The 13,805-nt window shown below is 46.6% G+C and overlaps 1 pseudogene; it reads right to left on the minus strand.

Moving 5' to 3' along the window:
* Window positions 1-366: 366 nt before the first annotated feature.
* On the minus strand, window positions 367-8,000 carry LOC144805862 (uncharacterized; annotated as a pseudogene).
* Window positions 8,001-13,805: the final 5,805 nt, after the last annotated feature.

A 13,805-nucleotide genomic window follows, 5' to 3' on the forward strand; every position in this document is an offset into this window, starting at 1 on the left:
CATAACTGCAAGTCTTATGCTAACCTGTGTGTCAACAGATGGGTCAGAATTATTGTTGATGTGCTTAAAGGATTGATTATAATTATAATCCACATTTGTAAAGCGCACAATCACCCGTAAGGGTCTCTAGGCGCTGGGGGCCGTCGGGAAGATTAAGCAAGCTATTGCCCAGAGTCACATGGTGCTGGGCTAATCTGACGCCGGTGCCGGGGATCGAACCGTGATCCCAGATTCCGGAGTCAGTCGCCCTAGCCGCGGCGCCACACCTCTTCCCTACATTCACTTCACTTGTGACCTGTGTGCGTTCACTAAAGAATCATCTGTTAAGTACTCAGGAAAAGTAATTCCAAAGTCACTGCACTCGAATGGTTTAAAAAAACAAAACTTTATTAGCTTTTTATGAAACTTATACATGACACAGAGTGACAACATAACCCACCATAAAGGCAGGTACATTAGGCAACATGGTCTAACATGGCATACATAATAGTACATACATGGGTGCATTGCCTCCGCATCATGCATCGCACTCTCCAGTCTGCACATGCCATCATGGGCTGCTAAACACTGAAAAGAATAAGCACTGAAGGAAACAGAAGCAACAAGCTCAGATAATTAGGTATGCAGCAGTGGAGGGGGGCAGCTCCCAGAGGGGGAACTGCGACACAGGGTGGAGGAATCTCACAAGACAGGGAACGAGGAGGGGGGAGGGGAGTGAGGGCAGGGAGGGGCCACAAGAGTGCACCACAAGGGCGGCATAGGCAAGATCCCTTGGTGTGACGGGAGCACCACAAAGAGGAATGGGAAAGCGCCCTCGGGGTCCCAATTTCTAACAAATAATATAAATATATGCTGTGCACTTAGGAGTTCAGAGCGGTCTTGTCCGATGTTTGCTCCCACTGCGGCCAGTCGGGAGGTGAGGCAGGCCCGCTATGACCCACACCTACTCTGCGCAGCACGTCCTGTTCAGCCAATATCCCAGAATTTATGTCTGAGAGCCTCAACTGTAAGGGAGGGGACAGGGCCGACTTCCAGCACATGGCAATCCACTGCTTGGTGAGAAATAGAGCCAGGTCAATCAATCAATCAATCAATCATAGCATTTGTAAAGCGCACTACATACCCGTGAGGGTCTCAAGGTGCTAGGGGTGGGGGGGACGACGCTGCTTTTGTTCGAATAGCCAGGTCTTGAGGAGTTTCCTAAAGGTTAGAAGGTCTTCGGTCTGTCGTAGGTGGATGGGGAGGGTGTTCCACGTCTTGGTGGCGAGGTTTGAGAATGATCTGCCGCCGGTCAATGAATTTGTCAGGGGATTTACGCTCACTGGTGCGGGCAGTAAGACCAAATAAATAATGTAATGCACCTTTTACCAGGAGGTAACCCAGCAAATACGAGACGTGAGAGAGTATCTCGTCCCAGTAGGCGCTGATGGAGGGATAATCCAACACCACATGAGCAAAGTCTGCAGCAGCACTGGCTAAACAAAGGGACTGCACACGTTTAGGCTATCCATTTGTGGGTGAGAAGTGTGATGCAAATAACTGAGTTGGGTATATTTAAGATTTGGTGAAGATAATTCTAGCCATCCTTATGCTTTGTGTCCCATTGCTTATCCCTAAGTGTTGCATCTAGTGCAGCCTCCCAACGAGCCCTCAAAGGTGGAAGCGGTGTTCCACTATCACAGCGTAAAGTACTATGTAGGCAGGTCATAGCACGTCTGCCTCACCATGTGTGAGTAATGCTTACGAAAAATGGGAAGCCTTTGGTTCCTCATGTGCCCTATGCCAGACCTGGTATAAATGACAGGTGAGAACAGTGTAAAGTAGAAGAAAGCCCTGTAGAATACCAGGCATTCATCAGCCCCTCCAAAATTTACAGAACCTAGTCTTTGAAAAGGCCTCCCAATGTGGTGAGGCCCGCCCTTGTACACCGGGCCACATCATGCCTCAACTAGAGTGCAGGGCAGCCGGGTATCAACAGAAGGATGATTGATTGGCCTGGTGTGTAGGGGTCTATGTACAATGCTTGGTGGTATAGGTGTCCCACCAGGACCTAGCCACCTGCATAAGGATGTTCCGGCCCCCTTTATGGTCAACCACCTTACAGCCATGTAATCGCCTCAGGTGGAGATGATCTCCTGAACTTATGTCCCAGTTCTGACAAACTGTCTCCAGCCACCCAGCGTATTGGCCATTACAATTGCGCTGCTACGTAGTAATTCTCAAAGTTTTTGACCCCACCCTTGGACAGCGGGCCTATAATTTGGTGATCGTGGCCCTTAGCCTCCCATTGCCCCATATCAGTGCAATCAAGGGTGATTGTAGCCCTGTGAAATACCCATGATACAAAAGGACTGGCATGGCCAAGCAGGAGTACCAACATTTTGGAGATAGCTATGCCCCTATAGGGGAGACAGGGAGGTATGTCCGAAAAGGTAGGGAGCCTCTCACGGTGGACAATGACCCCCCTATATTGCCATCTACCAGGTCTGTTAGTGTGATAAACTCTGATTCCCAGATATGTAAAGGTGTCATAGCTCCAGTAGAGGTGGGTACGGGGAAGTCTCTGTTGCTTCTCGCCTGCAGTTGCTGGCAGGGTAAAGAGATGGGTTTCGTCCCAGTTCACTCTGAGGCCAGAGTGATTCAGTCAATAGGAGGCGCTGAATATTGTTTTCATCCTCAAGATGGTAAACTAATGCGTCGTCAGCTTATAATGAGACTATATGCCACTGGTCCACAACCCAAATGCCACCCTCCAGGGCCCTGCTGTGTAGGGCAAATGCAAGGGGTTCCGTGGCCAGAGTGAAGGTGATAGGGGACAACCCTGCTGTGTGCCACGCTCATTGCGTAGTGAGTCAGATATGGTAGTGCCCATCTGAACTCTCGCCACCGGTACATTATAAAGCAATAAAACCCATGTCAGGAACTTCGGTCCCACCCCATGTCAGAGGAAGACCTCCTTCAAGTAAGCGCTCTCCCGAAACCTGACTGTGGAGAGCTGGGCTTCGAAGTCTGCCAGTGGGAGGCCTATAATTGAGGGAGATGCAGTGATTCCAAGAATGCCCGTATTGCGGAGGCGTCGGCTACTACTAGAGCGGCATACAGTGTATTGAAGTAGGAGCAGAAAGTGAGGTTACTCGCTTCCTGGGAGTTAATGATAGTGCTCTGATACGAGACCTGGGCGAGTCTGAGCGGACGAGCCCGGCAAGAATTCACATGCTCCTTGTAGTCCAGGGCACCCAATTTAATTAAAGTAGTACTGTGTGTGAGCCTCGCCTGCGCGAGTGGAAGCTGTCCGGTTGGTGGGTAATAGCAGTTAGTCCGTTCTAATTTCTGCTTCCAATCATTGAAGCTACTCTTGCAGCACTAACGGCCCCATGAGAGTGAGAGCTGGATTTGGTGGTGATCAGAGGAGGTTCGCCCAAGGTGTTCAGCCTGCGCCACCCTGGACGGTTTATCAGCACTGCAGTATAAGAGATCAATTCTGATGTGGAGGCTGTGTGAACGTGTAATATGAGTATTCCCTAGATACTGCGTGAAGGTAGCACCAGGTGTCCCATACCTGAGCATGAGATCCCCGTTGCTGCAGGTGTTTTATCAATGAAACAGACTGTGCATCAGGGATTGGTAAATGGGATCGAATAGCACATCCACACCACAATTATAATCACACCCCCAAAAGCACGGAGTAAGTGCAGCAGTTGGTAATACTAGGGTTAACGAGTCCAGGAAATGTGCCTGGTTGGAGTTTGGGACATACAATGATACAAGGGAGAGGAGTTGGCCTAACAGCTAGGGCGCTCGACCTCGGACCTGGGGATCTGGGTTCGAGTCTCGGTAACGACGACAAAACCTCCTGTGATTCTGGGCAAATCACTTAATCTCCCCGTGCCTAAAATGAAAGTGTGTCCTCATGTAACGTAACTGGAAAATATGTAAAAGCGCTCTGATAACTGATTCGGTTCAAGTCTAGTTCGCGCTATATAAAACTGCAAAAAAAAAAAAACAAGGGAAATGGGAAACCCATCTAGCCACCCTTCAACCACCACATGCCTCCCTTCGGGATCGGTTTTAGTATGCAACACTGAGTGAGGCACCCCTGAAGCAACCCAAATCAAGATACTCCTGGCATATCTTGAGTACGTGGGCACCACCACTGTACCCCTCCATCTCCTGTGCACCCCCTTCGGACCAGGGGAAGAGAGGTGGGTTTCTTGAAAGCAGGCTATGTGTACTCTGCGCCTCCTCAGGTATTGGTAAATGCGATACCTCTTAACATAGATGGATATGCCTCTGACATTCCCGGCAAAGTGATTACTGACTTGCATAATTAATGTAACAAGAACGGAACCCACACCCACCCCACCCACAGCATGGGCCCCTCCAGCCCCACATCAATGCTTACCATTAAGTAAACATGAATACATAAAAAGCAAAAAATGCAAAACCAATACTGCAACTTCCTTTCCCAAGCCACTACACCAATGGGCAATACGCTGATGTGGCGGAAATGAACCAAAAATGAAGAGGACCCATGTGTCCAGTCCACTGCCGGCTCTGGGGCCCCCCGCTTATGATCTTTAGTAAAATACGTATAAAGTACAGCCTACTAGTATGGCCCCAACTAAGCGAGGGCAACCTCCTGGTGCAATTCGCTCAGCAGACGTAGCAACCCGTTGAGGTGGCTCATACCAGAGCATCCGCTGACATGGGTGTGAAGTCTGGGCCTCTGCGCAGCAGAGCGTCCATCAGATCAAAGTCCGTAAACAATGCTGCAAGGCCTAGTCCTTCAGCCCCGACCGAGGGTGGGGGGAGGGAATGTGTTGTATTTTTCAGTTGTGGCAACAGCCTGAGCCCTCTCCCTGGCCGCTTGTTCCTCTGTGGGGCCTGCCCTCCTGTCTCTGCCCTGAGATCGCCAACATCTCTGCGCCTGCCAGCCCCCAGGTTTTCCCATATCTCTGGATGGTGACACAATGTCCTGGCCCTAAAGCCAGGTCCACTCTCCCCAGATCAGACTTTTTGGCCACACAACCGGCCCATACAAAACATGTAGCAGAGCGAGAATTCTGCCACAGCTTAAGTGGAGGGGGGACCCCCCACATAGGACTCCTCCGTGGTAGGAAACAACATGGTGCAACACGTTATGTTCGCAGAATTGCGGCAGCCCATCAGAGTCACAAGGGAGAGGAGTGAGCCCTTTCATGATCGCCGCTCTCTGCTCGGGGCCCCAATCGTGCAGGCAATGAAGACTGGAAGTAGGGGTCGTCTGCAAGGCTTCGTCCAGCGCGTCTAAGCTGGGAGGGTGCAGTCATTGGGGTGCCACACACACAATGTCGGCAGCGGCTCAGGTGATTCCTTCTGCTCGTGCAACAGGCTTGCTCAAGTCAGGCAGTGCAGATGATCCTCAATTGTAGCCCAGCAGCAGGAGGGCCCCACAGCTCGGACTACGCCTGACATGGCACGGGCAGGTCCAAATCACTGCTCAAGCTCCTCTTAGTCAAAGCGGAGAAAGCCTAGTTGAGATGTAGGCTCTGGCCACACCCGAGGCCGTGCCTTGGTCAGAGTATACAGGCTGCTTTCTGGGTGAGCCAAATCTTAGGGCAAGCTGCGAGCCCGCACCACAACACAACAGGCTTCAAGGGTGAGGTAAGTGGGAAGCAGGGTGCGCCGGAGGAAGGATCCTTGGAGGATGGATGGCGATGGACTGGGCTCACGGAGATCAGTTTGTTGCAACTTACTCAGATGCCATCTTGACCACGACCCCTTCCTCTGAGTGTGTTTGCAGATGTCTTTGTAGTGTTGATAATTGACAAAAGCTCTTCACATATTCACTGCGTTTGAATGTTTTTTCCCCGGTGTGTGTTCGCTGATGTCGTTTTAAGTGTCCTGATTGACTAAAGCTTTTCCCACATTCACTGCACTCAAATGATTTTTCTCCTGTGTGCATTCGCTGGTGTCTGTATAGGATTGAGGACTGACTGAAGCTCTTCCCGCATTCACTACACTTGAATGGTTTTTCCCCTGTGTGTGTTCGCCAATGACTCCTTAATGCTGACAAGTCCCTAAAACGACATCCACATTCATTGCAACGATATGTCTTTTTCCGAATGCGTGTTGTCTGAGGCTGTTTTAGGCTTGATAAAGATCTAAAATTCTTCCCACATTCATTATGCTTGAATAGGTTTTCTCCAGCACGTGTTTCCTGATGAATCCTTAATGATGAAGATTCACTAAAACAATTTCCACGTTCACTACAATGGTGCAGTTTTTCCATTGTGTGTGTTCTATGATGCTTTTTTAGGTTTGCTGATTCACGAAAACTCTTCCCACATTCACTGCACTTGTAGGGTTTTTCCCCTGTATGTGTCCTCTGATGTCTTTGTAGGTTTGAGATTTGCCTAAAGCTCTTCATGCATTCACTGCACTTGAATGGCTTTTCCCCTGTGTGTGTTCGCTGATGGATCCGGAGATTTGAGGAAGCAGTAAAACTACTTCCACATTCAATGCATTGGTATGGTTTTTCCCCTGCAAGTCTTTGCTGATGTCTTTGGAGTTGTGATAACTGACTAAAGCTCTTCCCGCATTCACTGCAAATGAATGGCTTTTCATCTCTGTGTGTTCGCTGATGTCTTTGTAGGTGTGATAACTGATTAAATGACTTTTCACATTCACTGCATGTGAAAGGCTTTTCCCCTGTGTGAATTCTCTGATGAATCCTTAGCTTTGAGGAGTCCCTAAAACTACTTCCACATTCAATGCAATCATACGTTTTTCCCCTGTATGTGTTATATGATGCCTTTTTAGGTATGCCGATTCAGAAAAGTTCTTCCCACATTCACTGCACTTGAATGGCTTTTCCCCTGTGTGCATTCTCTGATGCATTCTTAGGGTTGAGGAGTTACTAAAACTACGTCCACATTCATTGCATTTGTATGGTTTTTCCCCTGTGTGAGTTTGCGGATGGCTTTTTAGGCCGGATAATCGAGTAAAGCACTTGTCACATTCATTGCACTTGAATGGCTTTTCCCCGGTGTGAGTTCTCCAATGCATCCTTAGGTTTGAGGCTTCACTAAAACTACTGCCACATTCATTGCAATGGTATGGTTTTTCCCCTGTGTGTGTTCGCTGATGCCTTTGTAGGTCTGATAATCGAATAAAGCTCTTCACACACTTAGTGCATTTGAATGATTTTTCTCCTGTGTACGTTTCCTCGTGGCAGTGTAGAAGGGATGACAAACTAAAGCTCTCACTGCTTGCATTTGAATCTTCTTTCTTGGTTAGTGTCTGTGGGTCAGGTATGTATTTGTCTACATCACATGATTGTGTTTCCTGGTGGGACGACATGCTTGATAAAGCACTTGTACTATTCTTACTTTCCTTTATGTGCGTCTTATTTTGCACGTCTTTGCTCTGATTTAAAAATACAATGATCACTAAATACTTGCTACACTCATAACATGTGTAAAGTTTCCTTGTGGGTGATTGTGTCTTTAGATTAGATAAAGGTTTTTCCAACTGGCGCTTAAATATTCATCTTCCTTCTGGTCACTGCAAACTGGGACAGTCCTTTAGACAGCAGAACTCCTCTTTCCTTTACACTTCACTTGTTTGGCTCCATTCCGTTGTGCTTTTTTTCTTGTTGTGGTTTGGCCAGAAAGAGTTTCCAATACACCTAGAGCACTGAATGATGTTCTGTTATCATTTTAGGACAAAAAACACTCCTTTAAGCACATCATACTGATCACATGACAAAAGCTGGAATTGTGCACCAGTTTACAAAGTAGGTTGTTTCTCAGCATTGTTGCCTTCAATTTCTAGACATAATGTCTTCGTCTTGTGGCATGGAGGTGCACAGCTCAGACTCTTACAGTCACTGAATTGGCAATTAATGCTTCTTCCAGGATCCAACACTTTATGTGCAGGTTCGTCTGTCCCTGGCTCCACTGATGTTTTCCTTAAAACTGGAGCTTATCATTTCTTTTTTTTTAGTTTTACAGCATTATCATCATTATTCATAATCATTTCATGGCTTGTTTTCTGTTGAATGAAAAGAGATTTAAATGTAATAAATGCAAATGGAATGGAATGTGAATATGCAATATTTAACTTGTTCTAAAAACCACTTTACCATCTTTTAAACTTATCAAGGGCAATTTCACTATACATAGATATTTAAATAAACATTCTGTTGAACATGTCACATCTTATTTGTTTAGCCGCTTTGATGCGGCATACATTTCCATCTCTGTGCGGGCGAATTCTACGTGTGCACAAATCTCCGACGCACATGCCCACAGTGATTGTTTAGGGAAAGCCACAATAAAGTTCAATGAGCAAAGATGAAATCTAATCATAATGAAACACGATTGAACATGCATGGTAAAAGACAAGTAAAATTGCTGTTGGCTTTGAGACTCACGATCTGGTATTTCATTATACTGATTAGACATACATAGTTCAGTTTTTAGGCTGGTCAAGGGAGCTAAGAAATTGCTTTGTATTTCGCTGAGGGATATGACCTGGCATCTAATATAATTTTCATGGCTTGGGATTCACAATCATGTGTATGGATTTCATATTGGCTCTTTTTTTGGAAGATCAAGCAAGCCGCCTAACTATCTGCTGACTCTCCTCATATATTTTCAGTTGAAAGGTCTTTTTGTTGCTTTTTTCTCTATTAAAAAGGGCCCTACGGGTTTGGAGTCCTGTGGACAGTCTGTTTTCATCTTCGTTTGCACCTTACACCCTAGGTTGTTTTACTGCAGAGTCCACTGCCTTTTATAATTCCCGAACTGCCCTCAAACAATCTTTATATTCCCGTTAGTTATAATTACCTTTCCCCATAAACTTGCCTTAAAGGCCTCCCACACTGAAATAATTTGTGCCAAATTAGTGTTGATTTGACAAAAATAATTAATAATCTAGTTTCTTTTTTACAGGTTTGGTCTAAAGGGCGAAGCTTATCGTATCGCCATCTAGGCGTATGCCTAGTATAAACATCTATCTCTACCACCAACAATACTATTGAGTGATCTGAAATGGAGTTGTCCAACATACAAGTTATCCCTCTTCTCAAAGCTCACAGAATAAAAACAAAAATGTCTTTTTGCGATGCATTAATAAACTGTTTTTGAAAAGCATGTATATTCTCACATATCAGGATTATCTAACCACCTTGGGTCAATCAAGGCATAATCTTGCTGAAACCGGAGCAGGTGTGCTGCAGTTTTGGGTTTTAATGGTCTCTTCTGAGGGGGCGTGGCTAGCAAGCCAGCATGGCGGACGGAGCCTGCTAGAGCTCCGGTGCCGCCGGGGGAAAGTAACTACTGAACGCCGTGCCGGAGGGCCGTCCTGCATATCCGACGGATGGGCGGATTTTGCGGATTGGCAATCCGCGAACTTGCGTATTTACGGATTCGCAATCCGCGAAGATCCGCGAACTCTAGCGGATTTGCGGATTTTTCCGTTTTTTGTGTTGGCGCGTGTTCGCGCCGATTTTGGGACAAGTTCGCAATTGCGAACTTACTTTTCGGCTCGCAACGGCCGCGACTATGTTGTTTCTACGTCTGGTTTATCATCACAGGTTCACAGCACCCTCTGTTTCACCACTGCCACCCTCTGGGACACCCATGCCACCCTCTAGTACATCCTCACTGGCACCTATTAGGTTTATTTATCACTGTAGATTATGGTGGTTGAAAAAAGCAAGCACACCTGCCCTTCTTCAACTGCCATCAATTAATTTGTGTTTCATTAATGTGTCAGTAATTTTGAAAGTTCCAGTCTGGCTGGCACCTGCTTCCTTCCTTATCTGTAATTTGCTTTTTGTTGCAGTGAAATTTTTTTTTCACAGGACCTTTATGGTGCTATTCTATGAGCCTGCTGTTTGGGTCATAGCAGGGTCATAGAATAGTTGCAAACTCTGGAGGGGCCCATCAGGAAGCACTACCTTGAATGTTACTAATGTTAAGTTTGAACTTTTGCACCTGCTCATTGCTTTCAGTTTAGCTAAAATCGTTTTTTCTGCAATTTCGCGCGTTTTTTGGGGCGCGAATCCGTGCGAGATCGATTTCGGAAGCCGCGAATACGTGCGAATACAAAATTGTTTTTGTTGCGACGTGTATGTTCGCGTGATCTTGCGCGTGTTCGCGAGGCGCTTCTAGCTATACGTTTGCCAAGTTGCCCTATCGGTCGTACACGGGCGCGGCCATCTTGTTGGCGTGACGTAATTCCGTTTCCGCCCGCTATGTGTAATCTCGCAAAGTGTGCTGCTCGCTAGTACAATTTCGCGCGTACTCGCAAGGAAAATCTCGCGCGAACTTACCCACGCGGTCGTGAACGGGCGCGGCCATCTTGTTTCTCATTCATTGCTATGGTTCTGGGCATGCTTTCTCTATCCTCTCTCAATCTCTGCCATCCTTTGCTTGTTTGAAGTTTTTTTGATCTAATTTTACTTATTATCTATCCCTCTATTTTTCTAGCTCTATATTTTTGTGTTTTCTGCAGCTTTTAGTTACTTTTAAACTACTTTTTTAAACTCTTTTCTTTTCTTCTTCACTATTCTATTTCTTCTTTATCATTTAAGTTTATTTCTGCCCAGACCATGGTAAAGGGAGCCGGGAAGCACCCTGAGAAGGGGAAGGGTCCCGCACCCCGTGCCCGGCTCCCGTGCGGGCGTTTAAGGGGGGAGCAAGTGGTCCCGAGGGAGATCTTCAGCGCGGAGGAAGTGGCGGCACTGATCTTCCACGTCCAGCGCCGCCTCCCCAAGACGATCCTGGGAGGTGGCAAGATCGCGACCGGCTATGGCATCCGGGAGCGTCGCAAGCGGTGGGAGAAGGTGTGCCGGGCCATGTACAAGATCTCTGGGGTCCGGCGCACATATAACCAGGCCACCCACCGCTGGACCGATGTCATGGACCGGGAGCGGGACTTGCTGGACGCGCTCGGCGTAGAGGTCCCCGGGCTTGGTGAGTAGTAGTAGTAGTACATTTACTACTCTGTTTTATCCTGCTCTGTTATTTGCAAATCTTTGTTCTTTACCAAGAGCAATAATGCTGCCGATTACATTGAGGTAAATTATATTTCAAAATCTTCTATGCATTTCAGGTGCACTGCTCTCCTTCTCAGTAGCCTTGCTTGCTACTATGCTTCTTTGTTTTGTATGTTGTGTTCAGAAGCATTTCATTGGCCTGAGAAATTATGTATGAGTGTACTGTAAAGAAAAGAACTGCGTAATGCTAGACAGTAAGGGTCATATTTTCAATTACCGGCGCATCCCTGCAAAGTAGCAGGGATGCGGCAGTAATTGTGTGCCATGCCACCACCACCCATTGGCCCAAAACATCACAGAAGCCTTACGCATCTGTGCCGTAAAGGCAGCGCATTGCTGGAGTTGCGTGCCAACGATGGCGCAGCTCCAGCAATGCTCTGGGGTACCCTATCTCCCCAATGCTGCATCAAGCCGTACGTCGGCTTCAAGCGCGCAGGGTTTGAGTCATGCATCATTGTCCTAAAAGTGACTGATTGACATCTTGTAGATTTCCCTCAGCCACTTTTAGGATTCGTTCCTGCGCAGGTACGCCCTCCCTTGCGCCGGAACGCCCCCTGATGGCGCAGGGCTTTACAACGTGATGCATCGCCCATATGCCCATATGTGTTTTTTTTTTTAATATATACGCCGCACCAACACCATGGCGAGTCTTTTGTTCTGCCGCTGCGTCAGAAAAGGCACGCAACAATGGAGGAAAATCAGCCGCAACTTCCGCAAGGGACTTCTAAATCAGCCCCAACAGACTGAAGTCCAGTCCTTCCTTTAGACAGTCACATGGCTATAAGAAGAAATAGTGGCGGTGGTGGCGGGTGGATTGATAGTTTGAGTATTCACTGATCTGCAAGCAGGATGGACTTTGTCTGTCACGTGTTGCGCACTGCTGCCTGCAGTGCCAGGCCTAGGCAAACCTCTTTAGTAGTCTGTTTATTGAGTTACATAGGAACTTTCTAAGTCAACGTTCCGCAAATCAGGCAATACGAATAACGTAGTATACCACATGAGATAGATCCCGTGGAATAGTTGTCTATCTATTTGCTATTTTTCCAAAATATGTTGTTATTGTTCTTTTGAAATGTTTGATTTGGTTGAAAAATCTCATCCATGTTTTCTGGTTTTTCTTTCTTTCATGTTGTACATCAGCTCCCCCCAAGGGCAAGAGGACACAGGAGGAGGGTGCTGAGGATGCAGGCCAGGATCGGGCAGGCGAGGGCTCCTTTGCTGGCCCCAGTAAGTTTACATTTTAATAAACAGTACCTATTTTTTCCTAGCGTTCCTCATTCGATTTTTTCTAAATCGTCTTTGATCTTCTTGTAGACTGGATATAAATTCTTATCCTGCCTCGAATATGACTCCCTGTGGTATTACTAGACTATTCTTATTAGTCTGTCTGTGTAGCTAACTAAGATTGGACATTTGGCAATTCCATTGGACTCCCATTATATTCAGCAATACCTCTATGCACTGTCTCCTTACTGACTAGATAGTGTGGCAGAGTCATTCAGCTCCCGAAGTCACCGATTATAGATCCCCAATGATCTCTAGATTATCGTACGCAGGACAAGAGAGTAGTACGGAGTCACAGCACAGTCAAGAAGTGTCAGAGGCACTCATGCTTGCAAAAATTCCAAAACCTTTAGCTCATCCACTCTAGTCTAGAGGAACAAAAACCACAGAGTCTATTTAAGTTTAAAAGCTTTATTAAAAGTAAACACATTTATTAAAATCTACTTTGTCATAAAACTATTTAACTGTAAACGGAAAAGTGGTTAGTGCTGACGATTAATTGGACACATTTCTTGTGGTCGAGCCGAACTCTCACCTAGTTTGAACTTGATCCTGGTCGTGTTCTTAGGACTCAGGAGTCAAGCTTCTGTCTGTTAGGAGAAAAAGTGGTGCGTGTTAAAAATCAAAAGCAAGCATTCATCAGTTGTGCATAAAAGTGCAGCAAGACAACAGCCTTCCCTGGAAAATGGGACATTTTTACTATGGAGTAGACAGTCACAAATTATTACATTGTATTCTGTTTTTTTAACATTTCTCCTAGACCAAATATTATATAGTAGTGAGTGGTGTATTCTAACATTCTTAAATGTACTTTGTAGGTGTAGCATCTGGTGACGGGGCCAGCGCGGAGGTGGCTGTGTTGGACCAGGACTCGGAGGCCTCTGGTGAGGAGGCGGCGGTAGAAGAGCTGGCGGCCGTTCCTGTGGGGGATCAAACGGTGGTGGCGGAAACAGGTAAGCTATATATTCCTTACTTATTGAGATTGAAGACTGCATAGTGTGCTTTCTGCACGGGTGTATTACAATTACAAATCAACCAGGTAGTAGCCTCCTCGAAATGTACTTCGACTTAGCTGTGAAGTTTTTGGTGAGAAGAATCCCAATAAGTTCTTAGACGAACGTGATGGATGGGATGAACGAAAAGCGAAAGAAGGGTGTAAGTAAGTGGGACGCGAACTTGTATGATGGCTGGCAAAGAAGAACGATATGTGTTTGCTTGGACCCAGAGGTGGCTGGGAAGGAAAGAATATGGTATGGTGCATGGCTGGGTCAATGATGAAGCAAGGATGGGTGGAAGGACAGCAGCCTGGGTGGGTGAAACAGAAACTGTATGTGTGCGTATACTTTGACTGAATGGATGCCTGGAGCATGGTATTCTCTGACTCTTAGATAGCACATGTGTATCTAGAGAGAGTAGATGGTCGCCAGGTGAAGTAAGTGTTACCTTGAAGAGCATGTACCACCGCACCCGCACG

Source organism: Lissotriton helveticus (assembly GCF_964261635.1).
Source record: "Lissotriton helveticus chromosome 1_1 unlocalized genomic scaffold, aLisHel1.1 SUPER_1_unloc_3, whole genome shotgun sequence".
NCBI lineage: Eukaryota > Metazoa > Chordata > Amphibia > Caudata > Salamandridae > Lissotriton > Lissotriton helveticus.